The 19854-nt window shown below is 42.0% G+C and overlaps 1 long non-coding RNA gene across 2 annotated transcripts; it reads right to left on the bottom strand.

Annotated features, from left to right (window-relative positions):
- Nucleotides 1-593: 593 nt before the first annotated feature.
- Nucleotides 594-19684, bottom strand: LOC144226332 (uncharacterized). Of its 2 annotated transcripts, none has more exons than XR_013333611.1 (4): nt 19435-19684; nt 4371-4483; nt 1440-1606; nt 594-1003 (listed from the first exon to the last, which is right to left on the bottom strand). It is a non-coding gene; the product is annotated as an uncharacterized LOC144226332 (long non-coding RNA). The 2 variants fall into 2 exon arrangements; XR_013333612.1 differs by having other exon boundaries at nt 594-892.
- Between the last annotated feature and the right edge of the window lie 170 nt (nt 19685-19854).

Genomic DNA, 19854 nt, shown 5'->3' with positions numbered 1-19854 from the left:
CCCAGGTGTGGCTGATGTAGAGGGTGTCCAGGGAGGGAACAGCGCGGGCACTGGAGCCAGAGGGGGGTTAGGGTTAGGGCAGCCTGCAGCAGTCCCTAAATGACATACTGAGGAACATACGTGGTCGTCAGTGAGAAGCCACCAAAGATCTTCAAGTAGGAAAGTGATCTGCCGGGAGTGTCTATTTCAGGGAGATGGGTGAGATAGGGTGACTGGTGGGGGTGGGGGGGTGCAGATGGGGCAGGATTCGAGGGAAAGGAAGGGATGCAAGATGGGGCTGGAATTTTCAGCCTGGGTGAGGGATGAGGCCATTAGTTGAAACAAGATATAACGAGAAGAGTTGCAGCTGGTGGGCAGAAGATAATGTTTGGGCCCTTCCAGCGGACACATTTAAAGAGAGATGTAGAAAGGACAGCGGGAAATAGGAGACGCGAACAAAGGAGAGCCACGGGACCCAGGAGGAGGTAGAACCCTCCAGTCTGTAGGGGGCAGTTGGGGTTAGAAGGATGAGAGAGAGGGTCAGGCAGAAGGCGGGTGGAGAGGAAAGTGAAGAGAAGAGGCAGAAGNGGGGGGGGGGTGTGTGCAGGGGAAGGAAGCCCGGAGGGAGCCGAGTTACACAAGCCGAGGGAGCAGGCAGGCCCTGGTTTGGGCTGCTTGAAGGTTCTGGTGGCCTCAGGGATGTCAGCTTCCCAGGAGTGGATGGGGCAAAGCCAGGACGGGGACCGGGGGATGCGTGGGTGATGAGGCAGCAGGGAATGTGGCCACATTCTGTCAGAGGTCCACAGCCAGGAGAGGAGAGGCTCCTGACGACCTGAAGGGAGCCCCGCGTGGAGAGCGGTCTCAGGGAGATGCCGTGCGGAGTTGCAGAGCCGGCAGCCGGCGTGGGCAGTCCCTGCAGAAGGAACGTGAATCAAGTAGAGTTCTCTCTCTCCCGCTCCTGGGCAATGCAGCTTTCTGAGCCGGGAGTGGGGAATCGGACTGAGCAGTAGACTCCTCTTTATCACTGTTAAAAGATGGGAATATCGCAATATGACTGTTTTAGGGGGATGTCCTGCTGACTGTTTTACAATGACATTCTCTTTGGAAGGGATACAAATAGGATTGGATGTATAGCAGAGGCAGCAGCAGGTGGCCAAAGTGCCCGAATTCATGAAGCAGCCTGCCTAGGCTCAGAGCCCAGCTCTACCCCTTCCTGCGTGGCATAAGGTAAGGCATTTAACCTCGCTGTGGCCCAGTTTCCTCATCTGAAAACAAGAGTAATAACAGGACCACCTGGTAGGATTGTTGGAGCATTGTTTAAACTGAATAAACACTGTGAATGACTTGGAACAATGCCTGGCACAGAGCCAGCCCCGTGGAAGTATTTACCAGCTCCTGTTCACTGTTATGCCAAGAATCTGGAGTGTCAGTACTGGAAAGAACCCTGGGGTTCAACTCACCACAGTCTTTCCACCTGCCGTCAGCCCATGCTGCTGCTATGGTTGCTTTGGCAGATTTTCATCAACATGAAGTTCTCTCGGCTTTGCGCTGAACGGACCCTGTAAATTCATATTTGCTTTTCCAGATTAGAAGAAGCTGTTCCTAAGTGGAAAGACAACGGCCTCTCCTGCAGGGTAATAAGGAAGAAGACACCTTTTAGGAGAAACTGGAAGGAGCAGAGTAAAGCTCTGAAGCACGGTGCTCATCATGGTATAACAAAATAATTATAACATGGGGGGGTTCTACATGCTATTCAATATGTTACTGTTTTGGTATATTTTAACTGGTTAGGAAGGCTATATTTATGCTTCATATCTTTCTTAAAACATTCTTCCTCTAAAATACTCTGAAGCACCAAAGTAAAAACATCTGGTACCCGGCAGTATGCAAAAAATAACCTGTTATCTGTCAGCTATTTTCTGATGGCGACTGGGGTTATTATCTGGAATTGCTCTCCCTCACTGCCACCTGCTGGTCAAAGCTCAGTACAACTTACGGTCAGTCCTGTGACCACCCGGATGGGCTTCTAAGTGCTCCCCAAAGGTTGCAAAAAGAGGCCCTCATTTCTTATTACTAAGAAAATACATTGCCATTAAATTTTTTTAATAAAAAATTTTTAATAAAATTTATTTATTTATTTATTTATTTAAATTAAAAATTTTTAATAAAAAATTTTTAATGTTTTTATTTTATTTTTGAGAGAGAGAGTGATGAGAGAGAGACAGAGACAGAGCATGAGCAGGGGAGGGTCAGAGAGAGAGGGAGACACAGAATCTGAAGCAGGCTCCAGGCTCTGAGCTGTCAGCACTGAGCCCGATGCGGGCTTGAACCCATGAGCCGTGAGATCATGACCTGAGCTGAACGATGACCCTTAACCAACTGAGCCACCCAGGTGCCCCTATTGCCATTTAAATTGAAATCCAGGGCCAGGTCCTGGTTTTGTGAGACCTGTAGCTTATTCAATTTGAGTGACCCTCTTTAAGATGAAAGAATTCAAAATTACAAATATAAAATCAGATATGGAAGAGAGTATCTTAAAATGAGAAATGACAAGTTACAAATCTCAAAAAGCGGACAACTACCACAAACATGATACAATCCAGAAAAAAACTATTTTTTTATTAATTAACTGTCTCATACATCTTCTAACACTTTTCCTCAACATTTAAACAATTGTCTCTTCATAGAAAAATGATTTTGTAATCTTTTCTATGTGAGAGTAGAAAGAAATTCAGGTTTTCTTCAATCATGGCTCAATAAAATTTGTTTACTATTGAGAGTTGAGAAGAATTTTCCTCAGCTTCACAATTCACTTGTAATGTCATGTATATTTTGAGGTCTGTGGTCAAATCTGGGAAAGTCTATCATTCATATATCAGCTATAAGATTTCAAGATATTTTCTAGCTTTCTTGTACAGTGTCTAATCTAAATGTTTTAAATGTTTATTTATTTTTGAGGGAGAAAGAGACAGAGAGTGAGCGGCGAAGCGGCAGAGAGAGAGAGGGAAACACAGGATCTGAAGCAGGCTCCAGGCTCTGAGCCGTCAGCACAGAGCTCAACATGTGGCTCTAATTCACGAGTGGTGAATTCATGACCTGAGCCAAATTCGGATACTTAGTCCACTGAGTCCCAGTGCAGTGTCTAATCTAAAATACTGTCGGGGGCTCCTGGGCGATTCAGTCAATAAAGCATCTGACTTCAGCTCAGGTCATGATTTCACAGTTTGTGAATTCGAGCCCAGTGTCCAGCTCTCTGCTGTCAGCATAAAGCCCATCCTGTTCCCCTTCTCTGTGCCTCTCCCCAGCTCATCTCATTCTTTCTCTCTCTCAAAAATAAATAAACATTAAGAGATAAAATAAGATAAGATAAAATAAAATGCTGTTTGAAGGGGCTGCCCTTATTAACCTTTTGGCTCTGTCTCCCCCTTGTAGGAGTATACTGTGATTTCTGTTATCATTTTAGATCATGCTATTTCATGTCAAGTTAGCAAGAAATTTAAATATTTTTCCAATTACATTTATTTTTGGTCCTCTTCCTTAGTGGGATTATTAAACAATCCAAAAACCTATATATTACTTCTATTTGAAATGTATTATTTCCTCTTGATGAATTACTGCTTTTGGTCTGATCTGGAAATTTTTTTTATCACAAATTTGTTTCTCAATGTCATACTAATTTCTATGGATTTCATTCTTCGTAGTAACCACTTTTGTTTCATATTCTTTTAATTTTTTTTGAGATTTTATTATTTTTACTTATTTTTTTAAAATTTTATTTATTTATTTATTTTTTACAAAGTTTATTGTCAAGTTGGTTTCCATATAACACCCAATGCTCATCCCCACAAGTGCCCCCCTCCATGTTAATTTTTTAATATGAATTTTCTTTCAAAAGGATAACTATGTGAGATAAGGGATGTGTTAAGTAACTTTATTTACGGGGGCAATCATTTCACAATATATATATATCAAATCATCACACTGTACACCTTAAATTTATATAGTTTTATTCATCAATTACACTTCAATAAAGCTAGACTGTTTTTTTCTTCCAGTTCTCTACTAAGAAGTCTAATGATGTCTATTGTGTCTTACTCATTTTACTGAAACTTTCCAAAACGCTTTCCAAATTGCAGGTAACACGACATAGTCCCCACTCAATTTCTCCTTAGCAGGATCCCAAAACTTCTTGCAGATGCTCTAATGCCCTTTGCAGCAGGAAAATGTGAGAGACAGGAAGTTGGAGTGGAAAGGGACAGCTGGCTGTCTGCGCCAGCTGTGGTTAAAATAATTTATCTTTGCAAATTGTATGTAAACGTATGCCCATGGGAGCACGTTGCTGGGGCCCTTTGCAGGGGTCACTAGGTCCCCTCGAAATCTCCATACCTTACCCCAATTACTTCTGTTCCCAGGAAGTGCCACGGTGTACTTCCTGATTCTCTTCTACAGCTCCTGTCTGTGCAGAAAACTGCTTTAATTTAGATCAGGTAGATGGAAAGGCATGCTAAAATGGAGAAAATTCAGAATTAGGACATATTTTTAAATATATATTTTAAGGGTTAAGCTAGAAACCAAGAGACTGGTCTGGTTTTTCTCTGAAGCAACTTGACCTTGATTCATCTGTAAAGTGACTTTATTCATCTATAAAGTGTGAGTACTGGGGTATCTGCTAAACTAAATAACTAGATGATTTCAAACATCCTTTTTTAGTCAAAAACTGTAAACTTGATGTATATATACACACATCTACATTCACTGGGCTGTTTCTAAGAAGAGAGCAAATCTATTTTTCAAAAATGAACTTGCAGTAATTATTTATAATTAGGGAGGTCATTTCTTATTTGTGTGCTAGTAGGCTTGAACATTTTGGTTATAATAAATGGTCTAAACATTTGCTTTAGTCACAAAATTATGTATTAGAAAATCTTCTGTTATAGTTCACAATTACTTACAGCCCAGTTCCATGGTGATTACCAGTGATTTAATATTGTCCAATGAATGTTCTATGTATATATGTATATAGTACTAGCAAAGCATCATTGTGTCGTTAGTCTTTCTTTTTTAATGTTGAAAAGTAGTAAACCTTCTAGGAGAAAACATTGTTTTAAAAATAAGTTAAACAAGGTCCGAGTAAGTCGGTTAAGCGTCGCACTTTGACTCAGGTCATGATCTCACAGTTCGTGGGTTAGAGCCCTGCATCGGGCTCTGTGCTGACAGTTAGCTCAGGGCCTGGATCCTGCTTCGGATTCTGTGTCTCCCTCTCTCCCTGACCCTCTCCTGCTTATGCTGTCTCTCTCTCTCAGAAATAAATAAAACATTAAAAAATTGTTTTAAAAATAACTTAAATAAAAGAACTTTAAAAAAGCCTTTTTGCTTTAATCTGCTTTACATTCCCAATCTTAGTGTCTCCCAGAAAGATTGATGCTGTTTCCACCATGCCCAGCCAGTTTGCAAGTCTTTAGATATCTTTATTTCTTTTTTAAAAAATTAAATTAAATTGTAGTTAGTTAACATAAAGTGCAATATCGGTTTCAGGAGGAGAATTCAGTGATTCACCACTTACATACAACACCCAGTGCTCATCACAAGTGCCTCCTTAGAACCCAACACCCATATAGACCATCTCTCACCCACCTCCCTCCATCAGCTCTGAGTTTTTTCTCTATTATTAAGAATCTCATGTGGTTTGTTTCCGTCTCTTCTCCCCTCACTTTCCCATATGATCATGTTTTGTTTCTTAAATTCCACGTATGAGTGAAATCATATGGTATTTGTCTTCCTCTGATTGACTTATTTCATTTAGCATAGTACATTCTAGCTCCATCTACATCATTGCAAATGGCAATATTTCGTTCTTTTTGATGGCTGAGTAATATTCTTTGTATATATGTGCACATTTTCTTTGTCCATTTATCATCGATGGACATTTGGGTTCTCTCCATAGTTGGGCTATTGTTGATAGTGCTGCTATAAACATTGGGGTGTGTGCAACCCTTCGAATCTGTATTTTTGTATCCTTTGGATAAATATCTAATAGTGCAATTATTGGATTAGAGAGTAGTTATAGTTTCAGTTTTTTTTTGAGGAACCTCCATACTGTTCTCCAGAGTGGCTGAACCAGTTTGCATTCCCACCAACAGTGCAAGAGGGTTCCCCTTTTTCTGCATCCTCGCAAACACCTGTTCTTTCTTGTGTGTTCACTTAAGCCATTCTCACAGGTGCGAGTTGCTATCTCATTGTGGTTTTGGTTTGCATTTCCCTGATGATGAGTCATGTTAAGCATCTTTTCATGTGTCCGTTAGCCATCTGCATGTCTTCTTTGGAAAAGTGTCTATTCATGTCTTCTGCTCATTTCTTCACTGGTTTTTGGTGTTTTGGGTGTTGAGTTGATAAGTTCTTTATAGATTTGGGATACTAAGTCTTTAGATTTCTGAAAGCAGGTGTTGAGGCCTGAAATTTTGGGTCCTTGATTTATTCTCTCCCAGAAGGTCCTGGACTCATAGTGCAAACTCATTTCATCTCTCCCCAGCAACCTGCTTTGCACTCTAGAGATCTCTGGGAGGAGCAGTGCCGGGATTCCTTCTGATGCACCCTTTGCCCTCCTCCAATGCCTCCTGGACAATGTATATCATAACCGATCAGATTATTTTCCCAGGACAAGCAGGTGCACTTCAGCTTCCATCACCAGACAGAGGATCAGCTAGAAGAACTGAGCACCTCTGTTCAATGGGCCTCTTATTTCAAGTTGACCATAGTAAGTTCCTTATCTCATAGACAATCCAGTGCACACATGGTTCATAATGTCACCGATTGGGGAGGGACTTCTTGCTCCCTCGGGACACCTAATAGGTAACACATCTGGCTTCTCATGAACCTTGCTCAAGTCTTTCCAAGGTGCTATTGATTTGGGAAGGAGTTCCTAGCATCCAGTGCTCAGTCCTTCCCCCTCCCCTTCTCTCTGGAATCAACTTGCAGAAAGCAGGTGCTCTGTTCTGTAACTGGCCACCCAATAAAGGATCTGCCTGGTGTGTGGAGACCTGTGGTTTCCTAGGGTGTTAAGTAGCTGTGTGGGGGAGTCTGCCTACTTCTTTCATTGTTATTAAGACATCTAGGGTTGTCGCATATCTGAACCACATGTTCCCATTCAGCTTTTACCAGTAATTAAGCTGCTAATTTTTCAATTTCCGTTTGCTTGTTTCCTTGGTATTTCTCAGTTGGTTTGGGTATCTGGTGGGAGAAAATGGTGCTATTTATCGATTCCTTCAAACCTCCACACTATGTGCCATGACACAGGGAACTACCTTAATCAAGACAGAGTTCCTTCCCAAGGTGAGTGGACAGTCTAGCAACGAAGAAGATGTGAAAATGACAAATTTGCATTGGGGTAACATTCATCCAAACTGGGCAATCCCAACTCTTTTTCCCTTCATCTGCCAGCACAAGCTATTCCACTTTTGGATGAGTCATCAGGACCGTTCCTGGACATAGCTGCTTGTGATGAAGCTAATGGTGGACAGTGTTGTGAAATATTTTCTCTGTGTGTTAGAATGGGAGAGAAGAGACAAGGAGATAAGAGAAAAGGAGGGGGAAGCTAACTGGAACTATTTCAGGTTGATTGTGGTGTCTCACCTTGCCAGGGGGCAGTCGCGTACATTATCACAGCTGCCTTGTCCTTTTCCTGCAAGTCAGCAAACTTCATTTGAGCATGTGTTAAGTGGCAGGTACATTTCACATTCTTTGTCTTTGGGTCCTAGGTTTCTTCGTTAGACTGTGCTGGCGTGCTTGGTGAAACTTCTGTTTAGGATCAACTGATCACTTCCCGAATTCCATATACAACTTGGCTTTTCCTGACTTTGTCTCTTCTCTAGATGTCAGTCCGTTTATCTGGAATGGGCTTCTCCCAGTCCCTGCCTTTTGGAATCCCTTTCATACTTCCTGGCCCATTGATCAGCTTAGCGATGGGAGATTTTGCGTTATGTAAGGAGGACGTTTTCTTTTCTCTACTTCAATCTGTTCCCTTACCGAGCTACCTGCTGCATTTCATTTTCTTCTTGAAGTTTCTCTAGTGGGGCCCTGAATTGTTTTTTTCATAGTTCTGTCACGTTGGAGTCTAACAGTGAGTGATTTCATAGACACAGAAGTGACCTCGTATACTTCTCAAAGACACACATGTGAATAGCTACTTGATTCATTTGTTCAGTATCTAGTTTCAGCTCAGGTTATATACTCTTGCAGGGATGTTATCTTGCATCTTCTAAGATGCTTATTTAACAAATGGTGTTCAGTTAATGGCAGAAGAGAATGAACAAACCTCCTCCCTCCTCTGACAAATTCTGGAAGACACACATCAAAGAAATCTACTATGAGCCTCAAGTGCTCTATCGTAAAAGTTCATAAGCATTTTGCATCCTTTTCTGTAGTATATCCACAGGTTTCTTTTAAACATAAAAATGTGATGAAATGCTTATGTGTCATGAAAGATGTGTAATATCGAATTGCTGAGTCTCTGTATTCTCTGCTACACTGCTGCTCCCCCCTGTTATTTATTCCAGTCCGAGAAGCACAGCTTAATAGATGCTCAATAAATATTTATTGGATGACTATATGATATTCAAATTGGATAATACTAATGAGATTCTTGTACTTAGGTAACTCCAGACATTTATATTTTGGGTCACAGTCTTCCAAGGGAGTTCCCCTTTGTAGGTGGGCAAATGGAGGCTTCAGCATGTAAATGAGCACCATATTATCCCATGAGTAGACAGACGGTAACAGCCATGCCTCCAAGGGCCTGCAGGCCTACTCTCTGTCCTGTGAGGGTTTGTAGCACTTTCTGCCCAGAGCTGTTAGTACTTGAGCAATTCCACCCGACCACTGGACCATGAGCTCCTCCCTTGCTGGGACTACATCTTGATGCGTTCTGTGCACTAGGGGGTAACGGCAGCGCCTCCCACACAGAGGGCTTCCAGGAAATGTTAGAATGAATAAGTAAAAGTGTATAAAATGAGGTGCCTGGGTGGCTCAGTCGGTTGAGCGTCCGACTTTGGCTCAGGTCATGATCTCGCAGTCCATGAGTTTGAGCCCCGCGTCAGGCTCTGTGCTGACAGCTCAGAACCTGGAGCCTGCTTCAGATTCTGTGTCTCCCTCTCTCTCTGCCCCTCCCCTGCTTGCACCCCGTCTCTCTCTCTCTCTCTCTCTCTCAAAACATAAATAAACATCAAAAAATGTATAACATGTATTCTTGATTTTCCAGGTCTGTCTTCTAAGTAAGTCTTCTTTGTGATCTTTGTGTTAAAATGGTGCTCTTGATGATAAGTTTCAATGAAAGAAACCGAATGCTTATATTGCACTGTGAACTCATTATTTCTCAAGACTTTCTCATTGTATTTTTACTGTATTGAAAATGTTCACTCAAGCAGATCTTTACTCTGGCCAACGTGGTTGATTTCCTTTCAACTCTTTGAGAAACCCGTGTGTCCCAGGTCACAGTAATTGTCCTTGCTGGTCTCTGAGAACGGGCACTTCCTGCCTGCTGTTGCAGGAACACAACCTGCCTTGTCTCCTGTGGGGATGATGGTAATCTTACGGGCCCCTGAGTATAAACTGGCTCCAGGTAGATATAATGAGAATCCCTTGCTAACTCTTTGATATGCACAGAATGAAATTCTACAGGTTATACTACTTTTTCAAAACAGCTTTACTGAGTACAGTTCAAATACCAGAAAATTCCCCTACTTAAAATATATGATTCCATGGCTTTCCGTGTATTCACACAATTGTGCAACCATCACCCCTCCCCCCCNCCTTTATCCATCACTCCTTAACCTCTCCCAGGGAAACTAACTGTGCACAATGAGAAAACTCTGTTGCAATTACAAGAAGCTATATTGTTTGAATATGAGCTAGTCGAGATTATAGTGTTTTCAAGCCTTCAAGACAGAAGGCTGAATCACGCTGGCTTGGGCAAACGGGAGGATTTGTTATCTAACAGGACCCATGGGCACATTGAACAAGCAAACTGTGGGAAGGCCGTACCCACAGCTGGGTCTTAAAAACAGAGAATGAGGGACTTGAATAGTTGCCAGGGCTGTTCTTCTCTGTCCTTTTCATGTATCATTTTTTCCCAATGCAAAGCACTTTCCTCCCCATGGTGGGACACATGCATCATTTCCCTGCCTTTCACTGTGTGACATCCACCACCAACGAAGCTAAGTAATTCTGAAGCCTAAAGCCACCAACATGGACAGAATTCTCCTGGGAGGCAACAGGCCAGCCTTCAAAAATCATTATTAATTTGCAGGGTTGGTTTTCATCTGGGGGTTGTGCTGATATTGTGCTTCAAATCGGGTATAACCTATCAAACAGAGCGCTGGTTGAGACCCAGCATCTGGATTACAAATTAAAGATGTAGGGGCGCCTGGGTGGCTCAGTAGGTTAAGCAACCGGCTTTGGCTCAGGTCATGATCTCATGGTTCGTGGGTTTGATTCCTGCGTCAGCTCTGTGCTGACAGCTCAGAGCCTGGAGCCTGCTTCTGATTCTGTGTCTCCCTCCCTCTCTGCCCCTCCCCTGCTCACACTGTCTCTCTCTCTCTCAGAAATAAATAAAAAACATTAAAAAAGATATAAAAGTAATAAAAATAAGATACATGTTTACTTCACACCATGTACTTAAAATAGACTAATAATCCTGATGCAGATATAAAGGTATAACAAAACTTTTAATAAAGGTTAAAAACCAGGACAAAGTAAGGAAAGAGTGTCAATGCAATCATATGATGGCGTTCTGGTCAATGAGATGTAAGTGGTAGTAGTGTGAGCAACTTTTAGGGAACGTCTTTCAAAGGCCATCATTTCTCTTTCTCCTTCTCTTTTCTTGTTCTTTTGGGTTTGACCGAGCATACGAAGTCTGGAGCAGAAGAGTTATCCTGGGTCACGAAGTGGAATCTGCCTGTTGAGGATGGGGAGCTACAGGATAGAGCCTGGGTTCCTGATGACTGTGGAACCATCATGCCAGCCCAGGGTTACCGATGCCAAAGTTCATGTGACACAGATGAAACCCCAACTTGTTGGAGTCACTGTTATTTTGGAATTTGTGTCAGTTTTGGGCAAACTCTGGGATGAATCATTTCTATCCTAATAATTTCTCAATCTCAATGGATTATACTGGCAGCATAGATAATAACACTTGCAGATAAAGTCTCAAAAACCCCATGTGCTTTCTATGTGCTCTTTCTCAGGAAGTCACTGAAATAAACCAGTTAATAGGAAGACATGGGGTCCTGGAAACAGGGAATTCAACACAAAAGAGAGGTGAAAGGCGTTTCTCCCACGGGGCTGATGAGAGGGAGGCTCCGGGACAAGAGCCCTGGAGAAGCCTGGAAGGCAGCCTGCCGTGACTGGAGCAGGAGAGTGGACGGAACCAGGAAGAGATGATCCCAGGGGAAGAAGGGAACTGGTAGAGCATCTCATGGGTTTGACCATCTGGAAGTTTTACAATTCCGGGGATGGTTTGGGAAGGTATCTCTGCTTGTCACAGGTAAGTAAATGCAAAAGATAAATAATTATAAACTAAAAAGGACACAAAAACTATATGAGGAATAAAACAGAATTGCAGTAGTCTGCGAGGCTCAGCCAGTGATACAGTCCTAATACAATAAACACACTACTGACTTATGAAAACTTTGTGAAATCACTGTAACAACTGCATTGGATAGAAGAAGGCAAGGAGTATGGGGGTGTGCGTGTCTATGTGCATAGGGAGAAGAGATTTAAGCCCTCAGGTTCTACACTAAAAAAATCAACAATGCCCAATATTTTTTAAAAAATCAAGAAATAGAAATATGAAAGTAAATACCAAAAAAAACTACCTACGGAGTTGAAATTGGTTGCTTCAGAGGGATGTAGATCAAGGGCGGGGAGGGGTGCGCCAGGGGAAAGATATTTTGTCCTTACTCTGTGACTCTTAAAACCATCTATTCTATTACTTTGGTAAGCTAAAGATGAAATTAATGAAATAAAAAAACTATTTGACTATATAATTCCTATGCTCTTTGGAGAGGCTGGATTGAATGCAAGAATATTGGGGAAAAAATAAGAAGGGAAGACATTATCAGGGAGGCTTAGTCTGCAAAATAAAATCCTAGTTTAAAATGATTTATGTGGCTTTGTTATCTATCAATAAGAAAAAAAGTTGTTTTATTCATTCATTCATCAACAAGTATCTATTGAGGGCCTGGCATAGGCATGTAGTGCCCACCCCCACAGAGTGTATACGCTAATTTTGGTGCGCTGTTCTCTGTTCATTATAAGGTAACTTTAGCACTGCTCTTTCCTCAATCATTTCCCCACAGAATAATGCAAATCTTCACAAGGACTCTGCAAAGGAGGCTTTACAGATGAGGAAACTGATGTTCAGGAAGTTTAAATCACTTGCCTAATTTTATACGAAGGCTGGAGTCCAGATCTGAACCTAGGAGAGACTGATTTAACAAAGAGCCCTCTTTCCATCACCTTCTCTGACATCCTTGGTGTGGTTAGTGAGGAATTCAGCTTCCATCCATCCAGAGTCTGTTACACACCGGGCACTGGGCCAAGTGCTTTGCATATTTTACACTCATTTGTTTTGACCTATATCTAAGGAGACTCTTTCCTCCTTCGGTGCTAAAAGTGCCAGTCACTTGCTCCCCTGGGCTTCCTTGCAGTAAGGACACATGGTCTAATCTCCATCAATCAGACTTTGACTCAGGAGCCAGTGATGCCAGAGGAAAAGATGGGAGCACTTCTTTGGCAGCAGGGAGGTGTGCCCCTCAGATCACCCTTCAAGAGAATCTGCTATGAGAAGTATAATTAGCAGACAGCCTCTGGCATCCACTAAGGCATCGAGCCCATGTCCCTTCTCCAACCAAGCAACTCCATTCAATGGAGGGGAAAACGGGTGTATAGGGGAGCTGGGCTATCTCAAATAAGCTCCCATTCCATCCGGCTGAGACGTTCACAGTGGTCACTACAGTCTGAGGTTCTTCTCTCCCCATCCTCCTTCCTACCTGCTCTCTTTTCCTGAGTGTCAGACCTACATCACCTTCTGAAGGCTCTCCCTACCTACCCCTGCATGCTCCCCTGTTGTTTTTCATGGGTATTTCCCTCATAAATATCTGTGGGAAATAGGTTCTACTTACATTAATTGGTTAGAAAAAACCTCAGGGCAGAAAACTGCCATCACGGGGCAAAAGCGCCCAGGGTTAGCTAGCAAGCTATTATAATGGAATCATGAGTGACTTGTTATATCACCTGCAGGAAATTACTTTCCATCTGATGCCATATACTATTGTACTTTGATCACAAACTCCACTTGTCCCCTAGACTTTTTGCTTCTTACACACACAAGTTAACGATTATTATCTGATTGTTTTCTTCAACTTCACCACGTGTGTAAGATCTTGAGAACTCAATAAATACAGAGACGAAACCCGTTTGGGCCTTTTGTCTCCTCCCAGACATTAGCCTCTCTTGTATTCAATTCTGTATCTGCTCTCTTGCTGGATGAGACCTCCAGACTCATAGTCTGCAACAAATATCTTTCACTCCTAATTCTGTCTTGGTGTGTGCTTCTTCCCTAGGGACCTTAACTAACACATGCTCTCTGGAGATAAGGCAGCTGGAAAGGGACCGTCTGGGGGCTGTAGTGGCTCTGATACTGGTAGCAGGAGCAGTTGTAGGATAGTCGGTTTCCCAGCATTGACATGTCAGCGGGGCAACCTGCGGCATCACTGCTCAGTACAGCAGAGGTTATCTCCTCACATCAGTAATACAGTTTGGTTTTTGGCTATTGTTCCTGGAGTGTTAGCTATGGGCTAGTCCATGAGTGAGCTGGGATTTGAATATGGGTCGGTTTATCTCTGAAGCCCCACTCTTTTTAAAATTTTTTGTAAATGTTTATTTTTGAGAGAGAGAGAGGTAACATGAGTGGTGGAGGGGCAGAATCTGAACCAGGCTCCAGGCTCTGAGCTGTCAGCACAGAGCCTGACACGGGGCTCAAACCCATGAACCATGAGACTGTGACCTGAGCCAAACTTGGACACTCAACTGACTGAGCCACCCAGGTGCCCTTGAAGCCCCACTCTTAATAGTTGGTATTATGGTTCCCATTTTTCCAGTTCAAACGAATGTGATGATTTTACAGGTAGCCTTAGTTGAAACTCTGATAGAAGACTCTGACAATTGAGGAGACTGATTTCCCTAGAAGGTGTTTACTGAGCAAATATTCATAAGGGGCAGTGTCACAATTCCTAAAGGAAAAATTAGTCCAAACATCACACTCACATTTTGTAATCTGATTATTCCTCTTTCTCTCTTTCTTGTGCCTAGAAGGGCACAGGGTGAGTGCTCAACGGCATTCCCTTAAATTTTTATACCCACTTAACCAATGAATATGTGGGCATATTGGTTAAGGCAATGCTAGTTCTCTAATGAATAAACCCCAGCCTTTCAGTGGCTTAATCACACATACCCGTTCAAGGTTGGTGTTCCTAGTCAATGGGCTAGTTTTCCACCTTGTAATGAGTGAAGGACCTAGGCCCTCTGTCTTGTGGCTCAGCCTTTCCCTGGGGCCTCATTATCACAAGCACAAGAGGAGAAAGGGGAGAGGGCAGCATGTTTCAACCTCTCTGTCAGTGACACATGTCACTTGGTCACATTCCATGGATGAGAACCAGTCACACAAGACCCTATGGCTGAGAGGTGCAGCCTCTGGCTGGTGGCTCCTTTCCAGTAACATCACTATCCTATGGGCAGCAGAGGATGGACTGGAACGTCTGGTAGATAGCTAATCTTCTCTGCCATAGGGAGCTTCTACTTTGTTTCCATTCAAGGAAAGAAACTTTGTCGTCCAAAGTGGAGAGAGGCAGGCAAAGAGTACTCCTCTGTTTCTTCATGGCTAAAACCCAGTGCCTTGAAGACTTTGGCTGACGCAAAGCCAAAGATCATCAGCTTCTTAGAGAAGTTCATTGCTTTTTTTCATTTTGTTAAAGACATGTAAACTCTCTCTTCTCATGTTTTCTACGTAGGGAGCCTGCTTATTGAATACTATCATAAACAAAGCAACCTAAATATCCATCAAAAGGGAAATGGTTAAGTAAATTATATATAACCATCCTATGAAATACTATACAGCCATTTAAAGTCACATTGCGGAAAACTGTTTATGGGCATGAGAAAATATTCTCAATGTATCAGGCGAAACGAAGCAAACAATCAAAGATAATTAAGTAACTACCTAATCAATTACTAACTAAAATGAAAAGGACTAACAGAACTATAAATTCTCTCTCTCTATATAGCATACTCTATATAGGCTATATATATGTGTGTGTGTGTGTATATCTATTTATCTATCTATACTATATATGTATGTATGCTGTACTAGATTGCATTTTTGTTCAAAACACTTCCTGCCTCGTTTGTACAGACTTTGTCCCACTGAGGTTGGCGTGACCACTGTATTTGCTGAGTGTGATTGGAAGAGATGTGGTTTTCCATGAGACCCATAGACAGAGGCTGCTCCTTCAGCCTGAGTCCCAGATTCATGATAGAGAGCAGCTGCAGCCGACCCACCACGGACATGTGATGGGAGGGAGTAATAAACATTTGTCATTGTAAAACATGAATTTAGCTTATACTAAAGCAGCACAGACCCTTTTAAAAAAATAATGAACAGAAATGAGAGCCTGAAGTGACATAAAAGGCTTTCTTCTTCTTTTGCCTCTTCAAAGAAACTCATTTCTGTTTTTTGTTAGACCAGAAGATCTTCATTATTCCATAAAACTATTATCTCCTAGTAGAGATTCTTGCCTTCTGATAAAAATAGTCTCAATATGTTCTGACTGACCTTGACATGTTCATGTTCAAAGTAATAGGGAAGAAGAAAGAAGCAGTGGGCAATGCCATAATGGGCTTCACTCACTTCCATGTACAGTAAGAATGCAAATGCCATTTGGAGGTCAGAGAAGAGATACTGACAAAAATGAAAAGACCATGGCCTTTGAAATTAAATTAAAACTGGGCAGATTGTAAATACAAAATCTGAGGCAGCAGCGGGGAATTATATATAATAGATGCATTCACAGAGCAGGTCAAACTGAATGGTGCCGATATCAGTTATATAGTAACATATTCTGTATGTAATTAGTAAAAGTTATACAATAACAGTAGTTAAATACCAATGAAAGTCAATGGAGAGCAAGGTAATGAAAAGTTCATGTAAGCATTCTATTTGACATGATATTTGGGAATGAAATTAAAGGCAATTTCATAATTAACCTTCTAAGGAAACAATAATTCATACTACCTGTACAAACTACAAAGAAAGGATCAGGAATCCTGATGTTTTCCCACAATGCACCACAGAGGGACAAAAGAGTAAATCAGAAAAGTTGTTGCAAATGCGAAATATTAGCCCTTTGTAGAAGGGGAGGGGAAAAAAAACCTCTGATGAAATTTTCCCTGGCATATGGATGCCATTCTTCTCTCTGCAGTTGGAAAAAAGTCAGAATGAATTAGAGAATGCTTACAAAAGGCAATTAACATGAGCTCAGAATGGAGAGGCCATTGATGTAATGGTCAAATGAGTACTTACCTACAATATGCTTAGCATGAGGTCAAATATTATGAAGGAATATACAAACAATAATACAAGATACCATTTGCTAAATACTGTAAATACCACAGGCCATGTGCTGAGTGCCTTAGTATGAGGTCTATTTAAACCTCAAAACAACGCTGGGTATAAACTAGGCATTTATAACAAAGACAGCCGCTCATCATAACTTAGTTTCTTTCCTTTCTGGGCTCATAGCTAGACTGCCTTTTTTTCAGACTCCCTTGACGTTAGCTGTGATCAAACAGTTAAAGAGGGAAAAAAAAATACTAAGACTAAAAATTGAGGTCTGAGTGGAAGAGAAAACACAATGCATCCTTAATAGAAGCAAAGGTTTCCCTAGAACTTAGCTTTGAAACATACATGGCACACACAGCACTAGATTAGATGCTTTTCAAATGGGTGCATGAAAAAAAAACAACCTATGTGGGCAAAAAGGGAGGAAAATGCAGTGTCTGCTGTTTGCACTCACTCAAGTCCTTCCCATGTTGAAGAATGGCTGATGCTAAATGACTGGAACGGAGCCAAAACGTTTTTACAAACTATAACTAGAATGAGTTGCATTTTTAAAAACTGTCTTCTTGTTTTAAAACTGTCTTCTTGAGATGTAATTCGCACACCCATAATTCACCCATTTAATGTGTATAATGAAATTTTTTTTAGTGTATTCACAGAATTGTGCAACCACTGTCCCAATCTAAGTTTAGAACACTTTATCCCCCCTTGAAAGAAACATATACCCACTAATTCTCTTTCCATTGCCACTTGTCCCTCAGCCCTAAGCAACTATTAATGTACTCTTGGTCATTATAAATTTGCCTATTTGGAAAATTTTATTTAAATGGACTCACACAATATGTGGCTTATATTGTGATTGGCTTCCTTTATTTAGTGTACGTTTCCAAGATTTATTGATGGTGTAGCATATATCAGTACTTTATTCCATTATTGCTAAATACTATTCTATCGTTTGGCTGTACTGCAACTTGTTTATTCATTCAACGGTTGTTGCACATTTGGGTTGTTCCCACTTTTTGGCTATTATGAATACTGCTTCTGTGAGCATCTGTGTACAAATTCTACACTTTTCTTTCTCTTGGGTAAACATACTTAGGAGTATTATTAGGTCATATGGTAACTCTATGTTTACTCATTTGAAAAGTTACCAGACTGTTTTCCAAAGTGGCTACACCATTTTATACTCCCACCAACAATGTAAAAGGGTTCCACTTTCCCCAAATCTTTGCCAATACTTGTTATTGCCTGACTTTTTGATTACAGCCATTATTAGTGAGTGCACAGTGGTATCTCATTGTGGTTTTCATTTGCAGTTCCCTAATGAAATGATTTGAGTATTTTTTGCCTGTGCTTATTGACTACTTGTATGTGTTCTTTGGAGAAAGGTCTATCAAATCTCTTGTTCATCTTTAAATTGGGTTATTCGTCTTTTTATTGCTGACTTGTATTTTTAAAATACATATTCTGGATACCAGTTCCTTACCAGATGTATGTTTTGAAAATATCGTCTCCTAATATGTGCATTGCTTTTCCACTTTCTTGATAGTGTTCTTTAAAGCACAAAAGCTTTTGGGGTGCCTGGGTGGCTCAGTGGGTCGAGCATCCGACTTTGGGTCAGGTCATGATCTCACCATTCATGGGTTCAAGCCCCCCATCAGGCTCTGTGCTGACAGCTCAGAGTCTGGAGCCTTCTTCGGAATCTGTGTGTCCCTCTTTCTCACTCTCTGTCCCTCTTCAGTTTGTGTGTGTGCTCGCTCTCTCTCAGAAATAAATATTAAAAAATTTGAAGCACAAAAGCTTTTAATTTTGATGAGGTCCAACTTCACTCATGTATTTTGTTACTTGGGCTTTTGGTGTCTTAAGGATCCACTGCCCAACTGAAGACCTTGAAGATTTACTCCTATGCGTTCTCAGAGTTTTATAGTTTTATGTCCTACAGTTAGGGCTTTCATCCATTTAGAGTAAGTGTTGCATGTTGTGTGAGATAAGGGTCCTACTTTATTCTTTTTCAGGTGGATATCCAGTTGTCCTAGATCCATTTGTTGAAGACCATCCTTCTCCCCACAGAATTGTCTTGGCAAGCTTGTGGAAAACCATCCGACCCTAATGGAGAGGGTTTCTTTTGGGACTCTCAGTTCTATACTACTGATGTATATGCTATTCTTGTGACAAGATTTCTAGTAGGTAACTAAGTGATTTTGGAACTCTTTGCTCAAAACTTCTACGGACTTTTAGCAACGACTATTCTTAAGCGATTCTTTTTTTTTTTAAATATATTTTAATATATTTTTTTAATGTTTTATTTCTGAAAGAGAGAGAGAGAGAGAGAGAGAGAGAGCGAGCGAGCAGGGAAGGGTCAGAGAGGAAGGGAGGTACAGAATCTGAAGCAGGTTCCAGGTTCTGAGCTAGCCGTCAGCACAGAGCCCGATGCGGGGCTCAAACCCACGAACTGTGAGATCATGACCTGAGCCGAAGTCGGCCACTTAGCCAACTGAACCACCCAGGCACCCCTACTCTTAAGCGATTCTTACGCTTTTAGGCAACTCCTCACTGTTTCATTTCAGAGCAGACTTCCCAGAAATGATACATGACAAACTCTTCTAAAAAAATCAACGCGAATTGAAATAAAAACTTTGAGAAATTTCAAAACAATTTTTCAAGACATTCTGGGGTGTGGGCCCACTTCACTGGCTCTACTGCTGATTGGAACGTCTCTGCCTTTCTCCTTCGGGACGGGCACTCTCTTCCTTATTCATGAAATTGAAGAGGGCAGAGTTTCCACTCACCTCACTTGTTTCCTCTCCCGTGAGCAAGTGTTGCGAGGTCTCTACAAGCCGTAGAAAATCCTGGAACCTCGAGGATTTTCGAACCACCCTTCTAAGAGCGCAGTTGTTTACCGCCCAGCCCGGAGTAGCTCAGTCTCGGGAGCCGCCCGTCCCCCAGGCATAGCCCGGGCTTTAAGAAGGGCAAGGTCCCATTGGCACCTGATGGCCTCGGCCGTCCTGCGGGCCCCCTCCCGTCCAGCCTGCGCCTCGCAGCGCGCCCGCGCGGGGCTCCTTCAGACCTGGCATCACCCGCCCGACGCTGCGCCCTTTCCCGTCCTCNTCCTCTCGGAACTTTGCTACTGCAGTCGAAAAAAGACAAGACCCAGACAGGTTCGGAGGCCGAGGATTGCGTGCGGGAGACGGTGCCTCCGAGCTCCCACT

The sequence above is a fragment of the Crocuta crocuta genome, unplaced genomic scaffold (assembly GCF_008692635.1).
Source record: "Crocuta crocuta isolate KB4526 unplaced genomic scaffold, BGI_CrCroc_1.0 scaffold282, whole genome shotgun sequence".
Classification (NCBI taxonomy): domain Eukaryota; kingdom Metazoa; phylum Chordata; class Mammalia; order Carnivora; family Hyaenidae; genus Crocuta; species Crocuta crocuta.
The sequence above is the reverse complement of the archived record's forward strand: the minus strand, read 5'-3'. Positions and strand labels throughout refer to the sequence as shown.